We start from the raw sequence: 17474 nt of genomic DNA, 5'->3' as shown, positions 1-17474 counted from the left end.
TCTGTTTTGTGCAAAAAGAAAAGAAAAAAGGAGGCTGTCTGCTGTCATGTGCTTTTTGTATCCCTGTGTCCATGAGTGTTTATAGGTGCTCTGAGGCAGTGCTGGTGGGATTAAAGTAGCACCCGAGGAATCCCAAGTTGCATAAAATGGGCAGCACACCGTATCAACGGGGAAATAACATTGCTGCAGATTCATGTAGTTTTTAAAAAAGTCACATATAATACAGAAAACGCTAGAGCATTTGCTTCCTATTTTGAAATTACTCACTGCATTTGTAGAAGCACTTCTCTACAGAATACACTTCTAGGAAACATACATGACGTTGACAGGAACCTGTTAGTAGGTGCTGTTAAAACTACTGGCAAAAAATAGATAATAGAAAATGGGTACATCATGGAAGAATGGTTGTATGGTTGCTAAGAGTTGACACTGACTTGATGGCACGTGATCCACAACAGTGGTAAACTATAATTCAAAATACAAATGTATTTGGAAATTTTAATTATAAATGTGCACATTTTTCTAATAAGAACATAACGAATCTGGAAGTAATGTTGCTAAGCTGAAACTAAAATAATATTGTGGCTGTCTTTAATTTTTATAACTGCTGTAGGGGGAGAAGCTAGAATTCATATGAAAGCATAAGAGTTATGGATTTAATTTCTGAGAAGGATACTTTCAACAACTTTTTTTTTTCCAAACCCTCTTTAGAATGGCATTCTAAAACATTGCGTTTGCACAATTCAATTAACATTAAATTAATCCTGGTTTGGGGATTGCCCAACACAATGAACCATAAACTAATCAAACTGACTGTTTGCACAATAAGCTAAGCTCCAAAGAAACTAACCCAACAGAAGCAATAACTAAACATGCGCAAATGTAGCCACTCGATCTTTGCCAGTATGGTTCTCGCAAGTTCTGTGAACACAGCTAGATAGCCTGTTAAATAACAAATAGTAGTTCTTCATTGTTGTTCAATGAACCCTAGTTTGAATTTCTAGTTATGAATAGAACACATGCTAGAAAGATGAGGGTGGCGTATATAGTGTCTTTTTTTCCTCTGAAAATGATGCACTAGGAAAATTTTCTGAGCTGTTCTATCTGAACAACTTAAAGCTACTGTATATTATAGTTCACATTCATTTCTTCTAGTATATATAATGTACTTTCTTTTATCCAACAGAAGAGAATATATTTATTTATTTATTTATTTATTTATTTGTCAACAAGTACAAGGAAACAAGTAACAGTATAGACATAGACATGGACACATAAAAAAAATGGGCACACATAAAAGGATATAAATAGGCAAAACAGCCATAAACACATAGAATGATTACATATAAATGGGGACAGTAGAACAGGGATGGTAGGCACACTGGTGCGCTTATACATGCCCCATTTAGGGACCTCTTAAGAAACATGAAAGGTCCACGGTAGACAGTTTTAAGGTAAAAGGTATGGGATTAGCGAGACTTAATAGGATCAGGTAGAGTGTTCCAGACGTTTACTACTCTCTTGCAGAAGGCATATTTCCTACAATCAAGATTAGAGCGAATTACATTGAATTTGAATCTATTGATAGCCCTTGTGTTATTAAGGTTGAAATTAAAAGTACTCATTTATGGGTAGGACTTTTTGGTAAATAATCTTATGAACTAAGCGTAGGTCGGAATGTAGACGGCATAGTTCGAGGCTATATTTATTTATTTATTGGTTCGATTTATATGCCGCCTTTTTCCGGAGACTCAGGGTGGCTTACAATGCGTTAAGCAATAGCCTTCATACTTTTGTATATACTTGCTTAGTAGGGCTTTTGGGACCCCCCCCCCCAAAGCGGTGTTCGTTTTTATACAAAGTCAGCTTATTGCCCCCACAAACCGGGTCCTCATTTTACCTACCTCGAAAGGATGGAAGGCTGAGTCAACCTTGAGCCTGGTGAGATTTGAACTTGCAGTAATTGCAGGCAGCTGGTTTTACTTAACAGTGCTTTAGTCTGCTGCGCCACCAAGGCTATACAGACCTAAAATTTCAAGCTTGGTGGTATAGGGAATTTTATTTCGAGCAGAAGATTTGAGTAGTCTTCTAGTAAAATATCTAAAATATTTACATATCTAGTAAAATATGTAGCTCAAGGTTGAGCTATGGGGTACCTGGTGCTCTCTGAGCTTGGCTGTTTGCTTGCAGATGTTTTATTACCCAAAAAGGTAACATAAATGGGGCAATGATGATATTGCCTACTTGGGTAATAAAATGTCTCCAAGCAAACAACCCAGCTCACAGCACTAAAGATTTCACTTTATTTTATGAATATATATGCTGCTAATTAAATTTATATTGTGATTTGCATAATATAAAATAATTTTTAGTATATAAAATATTGAGTGCTTCAAACACGGCTGTTTGCAGTTACAATGGTGACTTTGTTCCAACATTAATAATCTTCACGGTATCTGTTACTTGTTTAGTCAGTACACTTTCTATGCCTGCCTTTTTTTTTTTTTTTTGTCTTTTTCCCTCTCCTCACAGAGTGGAGATTGCCTGAACAATTTACCTCTTTTTTTCTCCACAGCATAGGTTTCCCTAAAATGTTAAGAGAAAGTTAACAGGCTCAGCTCTGTGATCTTAATTAGATGGTTAGATCTCTCTTACCAGCTTACAGCTGTTTCCTGAAATTGACAAGACCCTAATGACCAGTTTCACACAAGTAGTCCTGTGACTGGTCCTCACACTTATGATTGTCAGTCCCCACATTCACGCTCTCGCAATCCAGGTATTTAACAACTGGTTCATACTTAACGATAATTGCAGCATCCTGCAATCACTTGGCCGCCATTTGCAACCTTCCCAACCATTTTAACAGATTAACAGAGTTGGAAGGGACCTTGTAGGTCATCTAGTCCAACCCACCACCACCCCCGCCCAAGCAGGAGACCCTACACCAGTGATGGGGAACCTTTTAGGTACCGAGTGCCCAAAGTGTGCGCGTGCACCCAAACTGCAAGGTGTGAGCGCATGTGCACACACACCACACGTGTGAGCACCCCATGCATGCACCCGCGCCCCATCCAAACTGCAAGGCGCAGGCATGCACCTGCCCCCCGCACATGCATGCTCGCCCCCACGAATGCCCCGCACATACGCGGCAGAGACCCAAAGATCAACTGGCCAGCGGGAGGTGTACGCACATGCACGGCAGAAACCTGAAACAGAGCTGGGGCGACAGCGTGTGTGCCCACAGAGAGGGCTCTGTGTGCCACCTCTGGCCCCCGTGCCATAGGTTCGCCACCTCGGCCCTACACCATTTCTGACAAATGGCAGTCCAATCTCTTCTTGAAAGTCTCAAGTGATGAAGCTCTCACAACTTCCGAAGGCAACTTCTGTTCCACTGGTTGATTATTCTCACTGTCAAAAAAATTCACCTTATTTCCAGGTTAAATCTTTACTTGTTCAATTTCCATCCATTATTCCTTGTCTCGCCTTCGGGTGCTTTAGAAAATAGCTTGATCTTCTGAGAAGCAAAGTCAATAGGAAAGCCAGCAGGAAAGATCACAAGTTGCAGTCACGTGATGTCTCCTTAACAACCATGATGATTTGTTTAATTCTGCTTACCACAGCAACATTACAATCTGAATTGTAGTAAATCAAAAGGCCCTATACAGGCTTTAACAGCTGCTGCCAGTGCATTCCTTTGAGTGTGTATGCCCCATTGTGTACCTACTTACTCTCTTGTAATTCCTTTCTCTCCAGTGAATATAAATACAAACCTTGCTAATTATCCCAGCATCAGAGAGCATTTCAAAGGCGGTGGCCGGGGTTGGGGGGGATAAGACAATGGCCCCCAACCTTTTGGGCACCAGGGACCGATTCTGTGGAAAACAGATTGGTATTGGTCCAAAGACCAGGGGTCGGTGATCCATGCTATAAGATTTGCTCCTTTACCCGGCCTTGTGAATCTTACTCCAGAAATCTTTTCTGTTATTTCAGTTCACTCAGCTGTTTAGGGCCGTATCCTTCTGATACTACAAAGGAAAGCTGAAGTAAAATAAATGTTGTCATGATTTTTCACTTAGCACTGCTGACCAATTTTTTACTAAATGGCAACTACTTGTATTGTGCAAACTGCTTCACGTGACACATCGTGGACACTTTGTTAGGCTACAGTTGGACATAGCCCAATACTATGAAAGAACTGAAAAGTACAAGGAAACTATTAAAATAGCCCTGTAATTCTTTATCCAATATTTCAATGAATGAGCCCAAGGGCTGTCTGTCAAGTGGGATTTTATGCTCTGCATTTAATTTCCATAATAGCAAAATGGCTTTTTTGGAACAATATTTGTCAATTGCAGATTTCCTTCAGGGATCCTTCAGATTGCAGTACTTTAGCTGCTTGGATTTGGCTGAACAATTACACTAATATGTACATGAAGTTCTAAAAACAAAGACATTTTAAAGCGCTAAAAGGATTGACTTCATTCAACTTCGGGCATTAATTTCTTGGTCAGTTAGAAAATGGGGAAAATGTTGCTCAAGAACACTCAATGTGGATTAAAATAAACAGATTTTAAAATCTGTATCCAACTACATTATTACTCATAACCAAGAAAACAAGCAAACGGGCCACCAAACAAATCAACCCAGAATTCTCACTCAAGGCACAAACAGGCTAAAATTATTCATGGGACATATTATGAGAAGACTTAAGTCTCTAGGGAAATCTATAATGCTGGGAAAGGAGGAAAGAAAAGAGGATGGACTCAATTATATGTTACAGATTCATTGGTGAAAGGACCAAGCTGGGGATAGGTTCTCCAGAGAAGATCTACATGGTTGTTGAGAATCAACACTGACTTGATAGCACTCCATCAGTGTTTAATCTAGCTTTTAATTACGTATGCTAAATAAGACTACCTGAATTCAATTAATGCTGCTTTTCAGTTATGTTTGTTTGATAGACTTACTCATGACTCAGTAGTAACAAATTTATTGAACCACAAACTAACCACAGAGTACAGTTCACATAACATGCTAAAATTTAGCCAGCTAGTTCAGTAAATTACAAAACACAAGTTGAGTCCAGAGTTTATTGTGCCAAATATTAATACCGTGTTTCCCTGAAAATAAGACCCTGTCTTATATTTTTTGAACCCTGAAATAAGCGCTTGGCCTTATTTTCGGGGAGGTCTTATTATTTTGGGGCGTGTGGAGCAAGACGAGAATCCTCTTGCCATCTTACCTGATTTCCAGCTCTGTCTCCCTAACCCTAACCAGAGGAAATGGTGGGGACCGGCCGTGCATGCGGTTAAATATTTTCAGGGGAGGGCTTATTTTTGGGAAAACATGGTATTTACACACCGTTAACCAATGGGAATATTTGTTTCTCATCTCTATACAAAAAATACAGGCAGCCATTTTGGTTCTTGAATAAACGTCAAATATCTGGATTTCTTCCCAAGTTCTAAGGAAACCCACTGCAGTACATCTTCAGTTCTATCTGCCTTTTTCTGAGTATCTGAGCTAACTGCTGTCTGACCACAAGCAGAATAACAAGAGTTGGAAGGGTCCTTGAAGGTCTTCTAGTCCAACCCCCTGCTCAAGTGGGAAACCCTATAACCATGATGGCAAACCTATGGCATGCGTGCCAGAGGTGGCACGCAGCGCCTTCTGATGGCACATGAGCTGTCGCCTCAGTTCAGCCCTGCTGCGCCTGTGTGCGTGCCTCCCAATGGCCAGCTGGTCTTCGGGTCTTTGCCATGGGGCAGGGTGCGTGAGGGGGGGCATAAATGCATTGCATTTTGGGGGTTCGGGTGCATGCGCGCATTCACACACTCTGGGCACTCGGTCCAGAAAAGGTTAGCCATCGCCCTATAACATTTCAGACAAATGGTTGTTCAAGCAAGTTCCATTCATCCTAGGTGCCATGGTAGATTTCCTCACATTCTGAGAAGACAGACTGGGCCAAGGAATATTTTTTTATTTGGCCCTTAATCTTTAGTAAGATATTTCCTAAAGTTGAGGAAAGGTTTAGTTATTCTGAAATGTTTATACCATGCTAAATACACACTAATGGCATGAGTTTGGGAAGAAAACTGCTGTGCTGCAATGCCCAAAATCCCTAGCCTTGAATGCAATGTTCACCTGTTGGATTCACATGCTGAAACTACGGGATGATTTAATATGGAGGGTTCAGGGAACATGATAATATAGTGTTTGGATTTACACAACACCAAAGGAAATTTGGTTCTGGCAAAGGAGATTTCCAGCAATCAGCAGGAACGGAGTTTATATGAGCAGAGGTTTCACGCTGTGAATGCGCATAGCGTTCCATTCGCTGTCCAAGGTACTAGTCTGTCTCCTCTGCCCTCTTGCTGATCAGGAAGAAGGACTAACTATTCAAGCTACCTTTAGATTTACCAGGTGTAGAAAATGCCTTTGTGTGGTGGTGCATGTGCCTATATGTGTGCACACGCATGTGTCAGAGGCAGAGAAACAGATTAATGGTACTTTCTACTGAACATTATTAAATTGAGAAAAGTATACCAAGACATCACAGCTCTTTATACAACAGCAAGTAACAAACAAGAATATAAGCCATTAAATCACTTTTATTTTTGCTGGTAGAATTCTGGGCCATGTCATATTAAAGACTCAAGGTAGATAATAAAAAATATAGACAGGCAGCTTTCATAATCTAGTTCTGCTGAATATTCCTTGCACGCAGCAGAAAAATGCATAGTATTCCTGGCTGAGAAAACAGAACAAGAAACACCATGTATGTTGTGTGCATAGTCTTTGGATTTAAGAATGCAAGTGTCTGGATCAGGACGTTTTCTATCTCTATTTTTTAAAGTTATATTTTCTGCAATATACTAATGGCATTTGTGGAAAACTGAGATGCAGTGGGAGATTTTGCCCAGGAGAGGGTGCTCTAGTGTAAGATTCCATTTTCAATTACTACTAGACTCTTCCTTGGTTTTGCCATCATCCTGTATTTCCCTTGTTCCCCTTTGTGATCCCCAATCCAATTTCTTAACCCCTAAACTCCCCTGATTTATCACAATTTTTACACTCTGAATTTTGAAAAGTGCTATCAGGATGATAACAATTATTGCAACAACTGCTATTGTTTTGGTTTTTTTTAAAAAAAGCCTTGTATTTGAATGTAAGTTTATACCACTTTTGTGCCTTGTTGGGTCCTGGACCTTTTTCCTGACTGACCTTTCGGAAGCATATTTAAAAGTTTCTAACCTTCATTATAGAGCTATATCCTCTTTGCTTGTTCATTATATCACAGGTGATGCTTTCCATAACTTTATTTCTTCTCTTCTGTAAGATTAAAAAGTTTAAAACAATAATACCATATGTTCTTTAAAATAGTTCAAGACCATTGTTAGAACTTTTAAAATGTTTTAAAATTAAATGGCAAAATTGGTCAGCATAAAATAAAAGAAAAAGCATAAACCATGACATTGGCAGAAGAGCAGTGGAATAAAATAAAGGACCAGATGACAGCAATACTGTCATATCAATACTATTACCAAGTTTGTTACTTTTATTTGTTTCTGCCTATCTGCCCTTAAGACGTATCTTTTTCTATTAGGAGAAAACATGTGGAGCACATAATGCAAATATCAAGATAGTTCCTGTCTATGACTAAACAAAATTTAGGAACACCTAAGTAAGCCTTCAATCAAGGGTAATCTTAGCAGCTGAACTGTCACATAAGAAAAGAACTTAATTTATTTTTCTTGGACCTAAAACGCTAAAAACTTTAAAGATCATCAATAAAATTTCAAAATGAATTTGGGGAAACTAACTTGACACTCATTGCAGCTATTTCAGCAGAACATCTGACTTTTTAATAAAAAGCGTAGTTAAGAATCTAGCTGATGCATTCTTATTTCATTCATTTAAAAAGCCATCCCATTTCTTTGGCAATATTCTTATGACCAGAAATAAGAACAGTGCAGGATGACATGACATAAATGGATGGATTAAAATTTCTAGCATTTTTTCCCCCACAAAATGATTAGCATTAGTGGTAGGTGATGATATTGGAGGGTCTTGTTTATAAAATTCTATATTTGCAAAAATAAATTTTCTCTGAATGGACAAATAGGCAGTACAAAATTACTGAGAATAATTATTCATAATCAAGAGAAAAACAATAGCCACAGAGGATTCTGGAATGGATGGCCATAATAAATCTAGTAAATTCAATCTAATGCAAAGTGAACAAAAGATGAAAAAAACTTTTTTTCCAACTTCGACATTCCATTTTTGGCATGTACTGGTATGCTACTATGTATCAGACTAAGAACAGTTGGAAGGTACTGTACCTTGGAGGTCTTCTAGTCCACCCCCCTGCTCAGGCAAGAAATTCTATACCATTTCAGACAAATGGTTGTCCAATCTCTTCTTAAAAACCTCCAGTGTTGGAGTATCCACAATTTTTGAAGGCAAGCTGTTCCACTGGTTGTTTTTACTGTTAGGAAATTTCTCCTTAAGTTCTAAGTTGCTTCTCTCTTTGATTAATTTCCATCCATTGCTTCTTGTTTCGCCTTCAGGTGCTTTGAAGAATAGGATGTCCCCCCCCCTTCTTTGCAACAGCCCCTTAAATATGGAATAATTCTATTGTGTCATCCATCATTCTTTTCAATAAATGGACATACACAATTCCTGCAACTGTTCTTTACATATTTTAGCCTTCAGCCCCCTAATAATCTTTGTTGCTCTTCTCTGCACTTTTTTTTAGAGTCTCAACATCTTTTTTATATTGTGGCAACCAAAACTGGATGCAGTATTCCAAGTGTGGTCTTACCAATGCCTTATAAAGCCATACTAACACTTCACATGATCTTGATTCTATCCCTCTGTTAAAGCAGCCTAGGACTGTGTTGGCTTTTTTGGTGGCTACAGGACACTGCTGACTCATACTTAAGTGGCTGTCCACTAGGACTCCAAGATCCCTCTCACAGTTACTACTATTGAGACAGGTACTACTTATTCGATACCTGTGCATTTCGTTTTTCTTGCCTAAATGCAGAACCTTATTTTTCTCACCATTGAATTTCATTTTGTTAAAAAGGGCCCAGTGTTCAAGTCTGTCAAGATCCTTCCGTATCTTCTAGAGTGTTGGCTATTCCTGTCATCTTGGTGTTGTCTGCAAATTTGATGAGTTCCCCTTCTATCCCCTCATCTAAATCATGTATGACAATATTGAAGAGTATTGGACCCAAGATAGAGCCTTGGAGTACTCCACTGCATACTTCCCTCCATGTAGATACAGTTCCATTGAGGACTACATGTTGAGTGAGATTGGTCAGCCAGTTATGAATCCATCTGGAGGCGATGCTGTCTAACCCATATTTTTCTATTTTATCAAGTAATAGATTGTGGTCTACTTTAATCTGGGTTATGCAGTTGGTGCTTTTATATGTGTTAGGGAGACTGAGATGCAAAGGATTTGAAGGTGATAGCAAGGATAAAACATGGCTTCCTGTGTTGCCTACTTTCTCTAAAGAGCACCAAATTATCATTGCTTTGGGACATGCAGATTCATTCATTCATATAGAATGAACAGAAAGCCATCAACACTGAAATACAGGTGACAAAACTGGTTCCAATTCAGGCCAGGCTACCATATTAACCAGAGTTGTAGAAAGCAAAAACAAGAAATAAAGATAACATTGTATTCCTAACAGTTAAGATCTGTGTAGTTTAATGGTCCCAGTATTGCCTTCCCATCATCTTTTTGTTTCTAACTTGAGCTTGCAGTCCAAGTTACAGTCCTAGATGCAACCTTCACCACCAGGGAAGCCTTCCCCTTGTAATATGCCCTATACTAGGGGGGCGTCTTTGGTCCTCAAAGAGGCCCCAGTGCCTACTCCACAATCACCATGGTAACCTAGGCACCGGTTCAGAGGATGGAGAAGGCCGCACCCTACCCTTCAAGGCCTGTTCCTCTGGTTGGCGCTGAGCCTATCGGGAATCGTAGTTCTCTGCTGCTCAGGGCCCCGCCCCCTCAGAGGCAAGGGAAGAGCTGCCATTGGTCCAAGAGATAGAGGGAGGGCAGGATCCCTTCCTCCTCCTCCTCCTCCTCCTCCTCGCTCGGGGGGAAGCAGGTGAACGCGGGTGGCAGCTGGGCGAGGACGATCGGCGGCGGACAAGCGAGCCAGCGGGCGTTGGGAACAGTCATCGCAGGGTGAGTAGAAGGGTGTCGAGGGGAGGCCGTCGGATTCCATCCCTCTCTGCAGACGCGGGAATTCGGGCGGGCGAACCAACCAACCCGATCAATCAATCAACCGATGAAGAGTCTACCTGGAAAAAGGCATCTGCGGGCTTAGTTAAAAGATAGCGGAGCCGCGGAGAGGGAGCCGCGCGGTCCCCTCGACGCCTTGCGGGAGCTGCCTCGGGGGCTGCTTTCTCCGCGGGGCGGACGATGGGGGTGATGAGCCGGGGCGTGTCTTCCCCCTTTGTCTCGGGGTTTGGGAGCAGAAGCTGCTGCCCGTCGCAGCCCAGGAGCAGCATCGATCGCCTGTAGGAGAAGGGCGGGTGGCTGCGCGCGGGGAGGCGTGGGATGCTTTGCACCTGTACGCACCCTCCCTTCTCCCCCCCCATCCCCCCGGTGCTTAGTTTGCCTCCGGGCGAGTTGGCTGGCTGAGGCCGCGGGCGATTGGCGGGAAGGGTGTAGCCGGAGGTCTGCGCCCGGCCTTGGCACAGGAGCCTTATTCGGACGCTCGCCGCCTTGCTCGGACGCCTCCCTCTCCCTTTGGGATGCTCCTGGAGGCGCCCGCTCTTTGTGCGCCTGCGGCGAGGAGAGGCGAAGAGGGCGACGGTGGGGCCTTTGTCTGCGCGCGCTGGACTAGTCGCTGCCCTTTCTCGGGGGACGCGCAAGAAGAAGGGCGGGGCGGCGGCTCCGGCTCTTTCGGTCTGGTGATGCTGGGGGTGGGTTGCCTACTGACAATGGCTTCCTCACTGGGAATTGGCGCAGGGCTGGGCTTTTGTCGGGCTTCGCCGACCTCCCCTTTCCAGTGCAGCTCCAGCTTGGTAGACTCGGCCTTCCAGCGCCTGTCTAGACTTGGTGACCCTCCTGTTTCCCAGCAGGGAAACTGAGGCAGCAGGTGGAAGGGTCCTTTCCCAGCTTCCCAGTGGAGAGAAAGGCTATGGATTTAGCAACGGGAGGGGGAGTTTCTGGGCAGCTTCTGTAAAGAGAAAAGGGAATGGGGCAGACCCATTGAAAAGTTGCTGTTATTGCCTTAGTGGTTGGATTTGTATAACCCTTCAGGCTAAAAGTAAAGGAGGCTGGCTTGTTTGTGGCTCAGCATTTTCAGCATTCAGTTGTACCCTTGGCCTGTTGTGTCATGTCATTGTATGGTTTATTTATTTGCGCATAACAGCTTCTGGGAAGGTAAGCACATTTTATAATCCAGCTCCAAAGTTTAATGTATAGTACTAACCTAAGTAATTTATAAGATTTGGGAAAGATGATGCACACAGATTGCTTTTCTAGAAGAGCTGCCTCTGAGCCATATCTAAAAAAAACAAAGGTTGTAGTTAGTATCTGCTTCTGTGCCACCAGTACATGTTGAAAGAGTGGCCAAGAACCTCCAATGATGCCTGTTTGTAATAATGAAGATTTCACTCAACCTGCCTTTTGTGTTCTATTCTGCTTTGAGTTATAGACTTCCATCCATCCCATACGAGCCATTTTGTCTTAGAATGCCTGAAGTGCTCAAGTCCTGCTTAGGACTGTTCTGGGAGGCTTCTCATTGATCTACTAGTCCATTATAAACCATATAGTAGTTAAAAGTAATCTCCCTGGAAAAAGAATGCTTGACCTGATGGAAAGGTCATTCCATGAGTCTTGTACTCATTCAGATATGAAGTCTAAGTAGAGGAACCTTTAGGGAAAAGAGATACGTTTGATTAGTGGATTTAGGGGGGGAAGGTGTGCCCTGCCTTTTAAAAACCAGAAACAATCAGATTCCTATGCTGAATTCATCTCTATGCAGTATACTGAACAAGGACAGGTATTCTGCATTTTGTTCCTTCTCACAACTTTCTCTATGCCTGATTTTTCTTTATATCTAATACAATTAGAGCTAAGTGGGACATCCATGCAATTAGGCTAGAAGATACAATAGGTGCAGCCTTTTCTCTGTCACATTGCTTTCTCCCTGACATCTATCAAGGGAGTTACTGATTGCCCAGCCTGGACTCTTTGGAGAAGGAAAGCCCACCTAAATCTTTGCGTTAAACTAAGCATTGATTCTTGATTAATAGAATACATTTTGCGTGCAAATAGCCTTGGAGTTGTTTCCTCCTTTTTTTAGAGAGAAATTCTTTCTCTCAGCATGTTTAGTCAGAAATAAAACTTACAAGAGTCAATGGAATTTAATTTCCTAACAATATACTAGACTTTCAATATTACGAACTGTTTCTGTACTCAGATGGATGTGGAAAAATGTTTTTCTGATAATGCATTGGGAACAAGCAGGTTTATGTAGGTGTTTGTCTTGAGCAATGTTCTGTTGAACAAAAACTGGTATACAAATAAAGTTTTTGTTACCCTGGCCTAAGGCTTAGAAAAATCTTTTTTTCCCATAGAGCCTGAGATTGGTGCTCGGGAATTATTTCAACACAGACACAAACACACACATAGATTGCTTTCTCCTTTTGGGCTGTTCAGTTATTCCTCTTGCAGAAGACTTGAGGCCCTCTGAACCTGTTATCCTTTAGATTCCTGATCTCCATCCTCCTCCTTAAATATGACCAATGATTATGGATGGGGAAAAAATATGCACCAGAGTTGGAACTTGCCTAGGAAAGTTGGGTCTGTTGATGGGGCATGGCAGCAGCTGCCTTTAGTCAGGTTGCTGTGACACAAACAATAGTTGTTTAATTACTGCTTCTATAGTCTAATTAAAACACAGTGCTGCTCTGTGTGCAGAAGTCCCTCTGCAAATAAACTAACCCCTCTCCCCATCCACTTCCAAGTAGAGGCTTGGCCTTATGTTCCTGAGCTGATTTCATAGTACTGCAGATTTAACTCATTAGATTTTTAGTAACTAGATTGGGTATCTTTATATTCAAGTATTATATCCGTTTTATTCCTGTAGCAGGCCTGGAAGTTAGACAAGGATTAATATCCTCATATATCAAGTGGGGCTAAAAAAATAAATGACTTGCCTATGATTCTGTAGGGAATTTGTGACTGAGTGGGGTTCGAACCAGGAGCTGCCTGGCTCTTCATTGTTGTGCTATGCACATTTGGTTGTTGTAACAGAGCTGCAAGTTGTGAAGGGAACCTCTAATTATATGCTGCAGCTGTTCAAGACAATAAAATGTCTTGAGCTGGCCTGATATCCAGAGTCATGAAGGGATTTCTTCATTGCATGGATGAGTGGGTCCCTGCATTGTTGTAAGAGGAGCATTCTCCTCCTGGTATATGGACAACACCATATAGTAGCCTTGTAACTAAGGCATTACTATTGTTCTACTTCCTCAAGGATAAATTTGATTGAAAGAGCCCTGTCCTTTGGAGAAATGGGAGAAAAATTAAGGTTTTTTTTTTTAAAAAAATCATAAACCCAATTTTACAAACTGCTAACAGAAAAGCAGTTCGAATCCCTAGTGCTGCGTAACGGGGTGAGTTCCCGTTACTTGTCTCAGCTTCTGCCAACCTAGAAGTTCGAAAGCACATAAAAAATGCAAGTAAGAAAAATAGGGACCACCTTTGGTGGGAAGGTAACAGTGTTCTGTGCACCTTTGGCATTTAGTCATGCCAGCCACATGACCACAGAGACATCTTTGGACAGCGCTGGCTCTTCGGCTTTGAAATGGAGATGAGCACCACCCCCTAGAGTCAGGAACGACTAGCACATATGTGCAAGGGGAACCTTTACTTTTACCTTAACAGAAACAATGTGAACATGACTGTAAGCCCAAGTTCAATCTTTATGAAGCCTCAATCAAACCTGATTGAAATGCGTCAAGCTATTTCTCTACAGGAGGAGTACCAAAGTTCCTACGTTACTTGCAGTTCTACTGCTGGTCATGCATATATAATGATATGTATATCTCTCTCTTAGGAGAAAATATGCCCTCCTTCTATTCTTGCAAGGATGACCATCACTTTTTTCAGATGGAAGCTAAAGCTCTGTGTTACTTGGTTCCATCTAAATGCAGAGTGGTCAATCTGTCTGTCTCTGCATCCGATATCCTGTATTTGGCCTATTCCTTGCTTTTGGCATTAGTTTCTTTTTTCTTTTTTGCTAAGTGTGCCTTCATGTTATGTTGGGTTTGCCTTTCCTACCTACCAGTTCAGAGGTGGTTCCAGGATTCATTGGAGAACTTAGAGGTTTGATCAATGCTTCTTGACTGAGGAGAGAGAGGCTGAAGATGGCAAGGGGTTAATCCTCCCTGAATGTAGCAACAATGCAAAAATAAAATGCCACTATGTGACACTTTGACTTAGTTAACATTATGCATTACATTAGGCTATGAAGATGAAGGAGTGGGAAAAGGAAGGGATGCCAAAATAGGATAATTATTATTTACTAAACATATATATCACTCAATGGCTCTGGGTGATTTACAAGTAAAAACATTGAAAACAAGAAAAATATAAAACTGAACAATAGAGAATGGCAAAGATAACAAAAAAATGGGCAGGAATGAAAAAGAAATTAACCTACCCAATCAAAAGGGGTTTCACTTATCCTCACTAAAGGCAAAGAGTAGGAAAAAGAAAGAGCAAGTGGAAAAAAAGGCAATAATACGATATGTGTGCATTAATCAGAATTCATATTCTGGACTTATGCAATAAATTGAATCCCAACATGACCATATTGATTAGATTCATAAAATTCATTAGGCTAAAATGTGGCTGTCTAATTTGTGGCTCAGTACATTGTATTAAATCTTAGCAAGAGGCAGCACCTGGGAATATTTGACAGGTAGTTTTGTGCTATTCAGCTCACTAAGGTTCCTGGCAGTGCTCCAATTTTTCTCAATTTGGAGGGAAGCCAGTATTAGATGGGTAGTCTGAAAAGTTGAAAATCATCCCAAAAGAAGATGACCAATGACTTTCAATATTTTTGCCAAGAAAATGTTCATTACCTCATTTATTTAACTTTTATATACCAAAATAGTATGACTCATGTTGGTTTACAACCATTAAAAAAATTAAAGAAAACAAAACAATGTATGAATGTGTCTATAGACTCAAGTTTTGACTTGTAGGATATTTTACTTTTGTTTTTAAAGCTATGGTTTCTTCAGCTTTGTGCAATCTTGGAGCTTGCAGATCTTCTGCAATTATAATTTGAATTAGTGTGGCTGAATTTCAGATTAAGAAAAATCCCATCAAACTGAATTGGAACTGGGTTGAGTGGGTTGACATTCTCTTCATCCGGGTCTCCAGTTCCACATTAGCAATGTGGAAAATGCTGCCTTCTGGTAAGTTCTGTGATTCTTTGGTTAAGATCTTTTGATCATATATGACTGCTGCAAGAAGCAAACTCCTAGCGTGGCTATATACAGCTAGGTGGTAGAGATCACTGAATAGAAAAGCATAGATCTGTTGGTGATCTAGATCAGGGGTGTGAAACTCAAGGCCCATGGGGTGCTTAGATCTGGCCCATGGGGCCACCCTGGAAACAGCAAAAGACCAGCCTGCAGTGCCTCTGCCAGTGAAAATGGAGCTGGGGAGGCGCGCATAGCACTCCTGAGTTCTGTTTTTGCTGGCAGAGGGCTGCAGGAGGCCGTCACTGCTGAAAACAGATGTTGAGATGGCCACGCCCACCCTGGTCACACACCCTTGGCCCCCTGAGGTCAAACACAACCCTGATGTGGCCCTCAATGAAATTGAGTTTGAAGCCCTTAATCTAGATGATTCCTTAGCTATGGCTGTTTACTCTGCGTAACTTCTTTTTCATGGTTTCTCTTGTTGGAAAAAAGAGTAAAGGCATTGATGGTAAAGGAATTCATTTTTCGACATTATTCCAGTTCATATTGTAACATAAAAAGATTCGTGTCACTTTTTAAATAATTGATGCTTAATTCTGAGGAATTGAACATGATGTGATATATAACAGAATTATATTCCGAAGCATGCAGCTTGCTTGAGGTAATTCAGAGCTTCCTAAATGCACCTAGTCATTCTAGACTAGAGTGTCTAAAGATAATGATTTATTTCATGCATTTGTCAAAGAATCAAGAGTTACAGATTTCAATATATAAATGTGTAAAACAGGCACAATTGAAACAATTCTATCCCATCCTGAAAAAAAGGTTAAAATATTAGATAGATACAAAGACAACTTGCAGCTGGCTTCTAAACTATTTAGCCCTACAATCTTTTTTTTTAAAAAAGTGGAGTAAATATTAAAAATTCAGTTGCCAAGTTTTGCTTTTTTTTAAGCAGATATTCCTGCCTTAACAAGATAGGTTTAAGTCATTCTATGTGATGCATTTGAATGTGTGCGCGCGTAAGAAAATGCATATAAAGATTTTAAAAATAAGGAAGTCCCACTGTATTGAAAACAAAATAGTAATGGATTGGAGCTTGAAAATTTAAATAGTAACCATTTATGTAGAACTTGAGAGTGTTAAAACTATTTAGAAGTATATTTTTCAGTTTCTTAATTCTGTAAGATCACATAAATAATCCTCCTGGGAGTTAGAGTATTTTTTTAATGTACACATAATGAATGTTTTGCTTTAAACACATTCTTGTATATATAAGACATGGATCTGGTGCCTTCTTGATCTGTATTTTAGTCATCATGCTACTTTATTTGAGTTTGGAATGCCTTATGAGGAAAATGGAAAGTTTTCCTCATACGTTTTAAACATGATAACCAACAGTTTGTTTGGACCTCAAAGCCCATTAGTAACTTGCGTAACTTGCGTAATGACTTTAAAATTGGTGTTATCCTACAATGGTTCCAATAGTATGACCTTATTTAGAAGAAAACATGGAAGAAATAATGGCAGAGTAGAGACTTCACAAAGCAATGGTTATGCAGAAGACAACTGGGTTTTTTTCTTATTTCTTAATATGGAAGCTGGAACATTTATTAAATAAAAGTTTTAAATAGATTTCAAAAACCAGAAAAATAAAATGTTATACAAATATTCTTTCTCTTTGTATCCTCTCTAGTTTAGAATTGATGAACTAATGTGATCCAATAGTGCATAATTATCAACAAATGGAATTGTTGTTGCTAATAACTTAAGATAGAACAACATTTGACATTAAATGCATATTTTATCCAGGGTTCATGTATTTTTAATGCAACACGCTTTGTTGGAAACTCATGCAAATTATGTCTGACCAATGGAAGTTTTAACCTTTTCTCTGCCATCCTATAAATTCCTTTCATATGCATATCAATGTTGCTGTTATGTTTTGGAATAATTTTTTTGTAAGTAGCATGTATCTCTTTCAGGATTGAAGAAAT

This window comes from Pituophis catenifer, unplaced genomic scaffold (assembly GCF_029215685.1).
Source record: "Pituophis catenifer annectens isolate HBS135680 unplaced genomic scaffold, rPitCat1.0.hap2 SCAF_1, whole genome shotgun sequence".
Classification (NCBI taxonomy): domain Eukaryota; kingdom Metazoa; phylum Chordata; class Lepidosauria; order Squamata; family Colubridae; genus Pituophis; species Pituophis catenifer.
The sequence above is the reverse complement of the archived record's forward strand: the minus strand, read 5'-3'. Positions refer to the sequence as shown.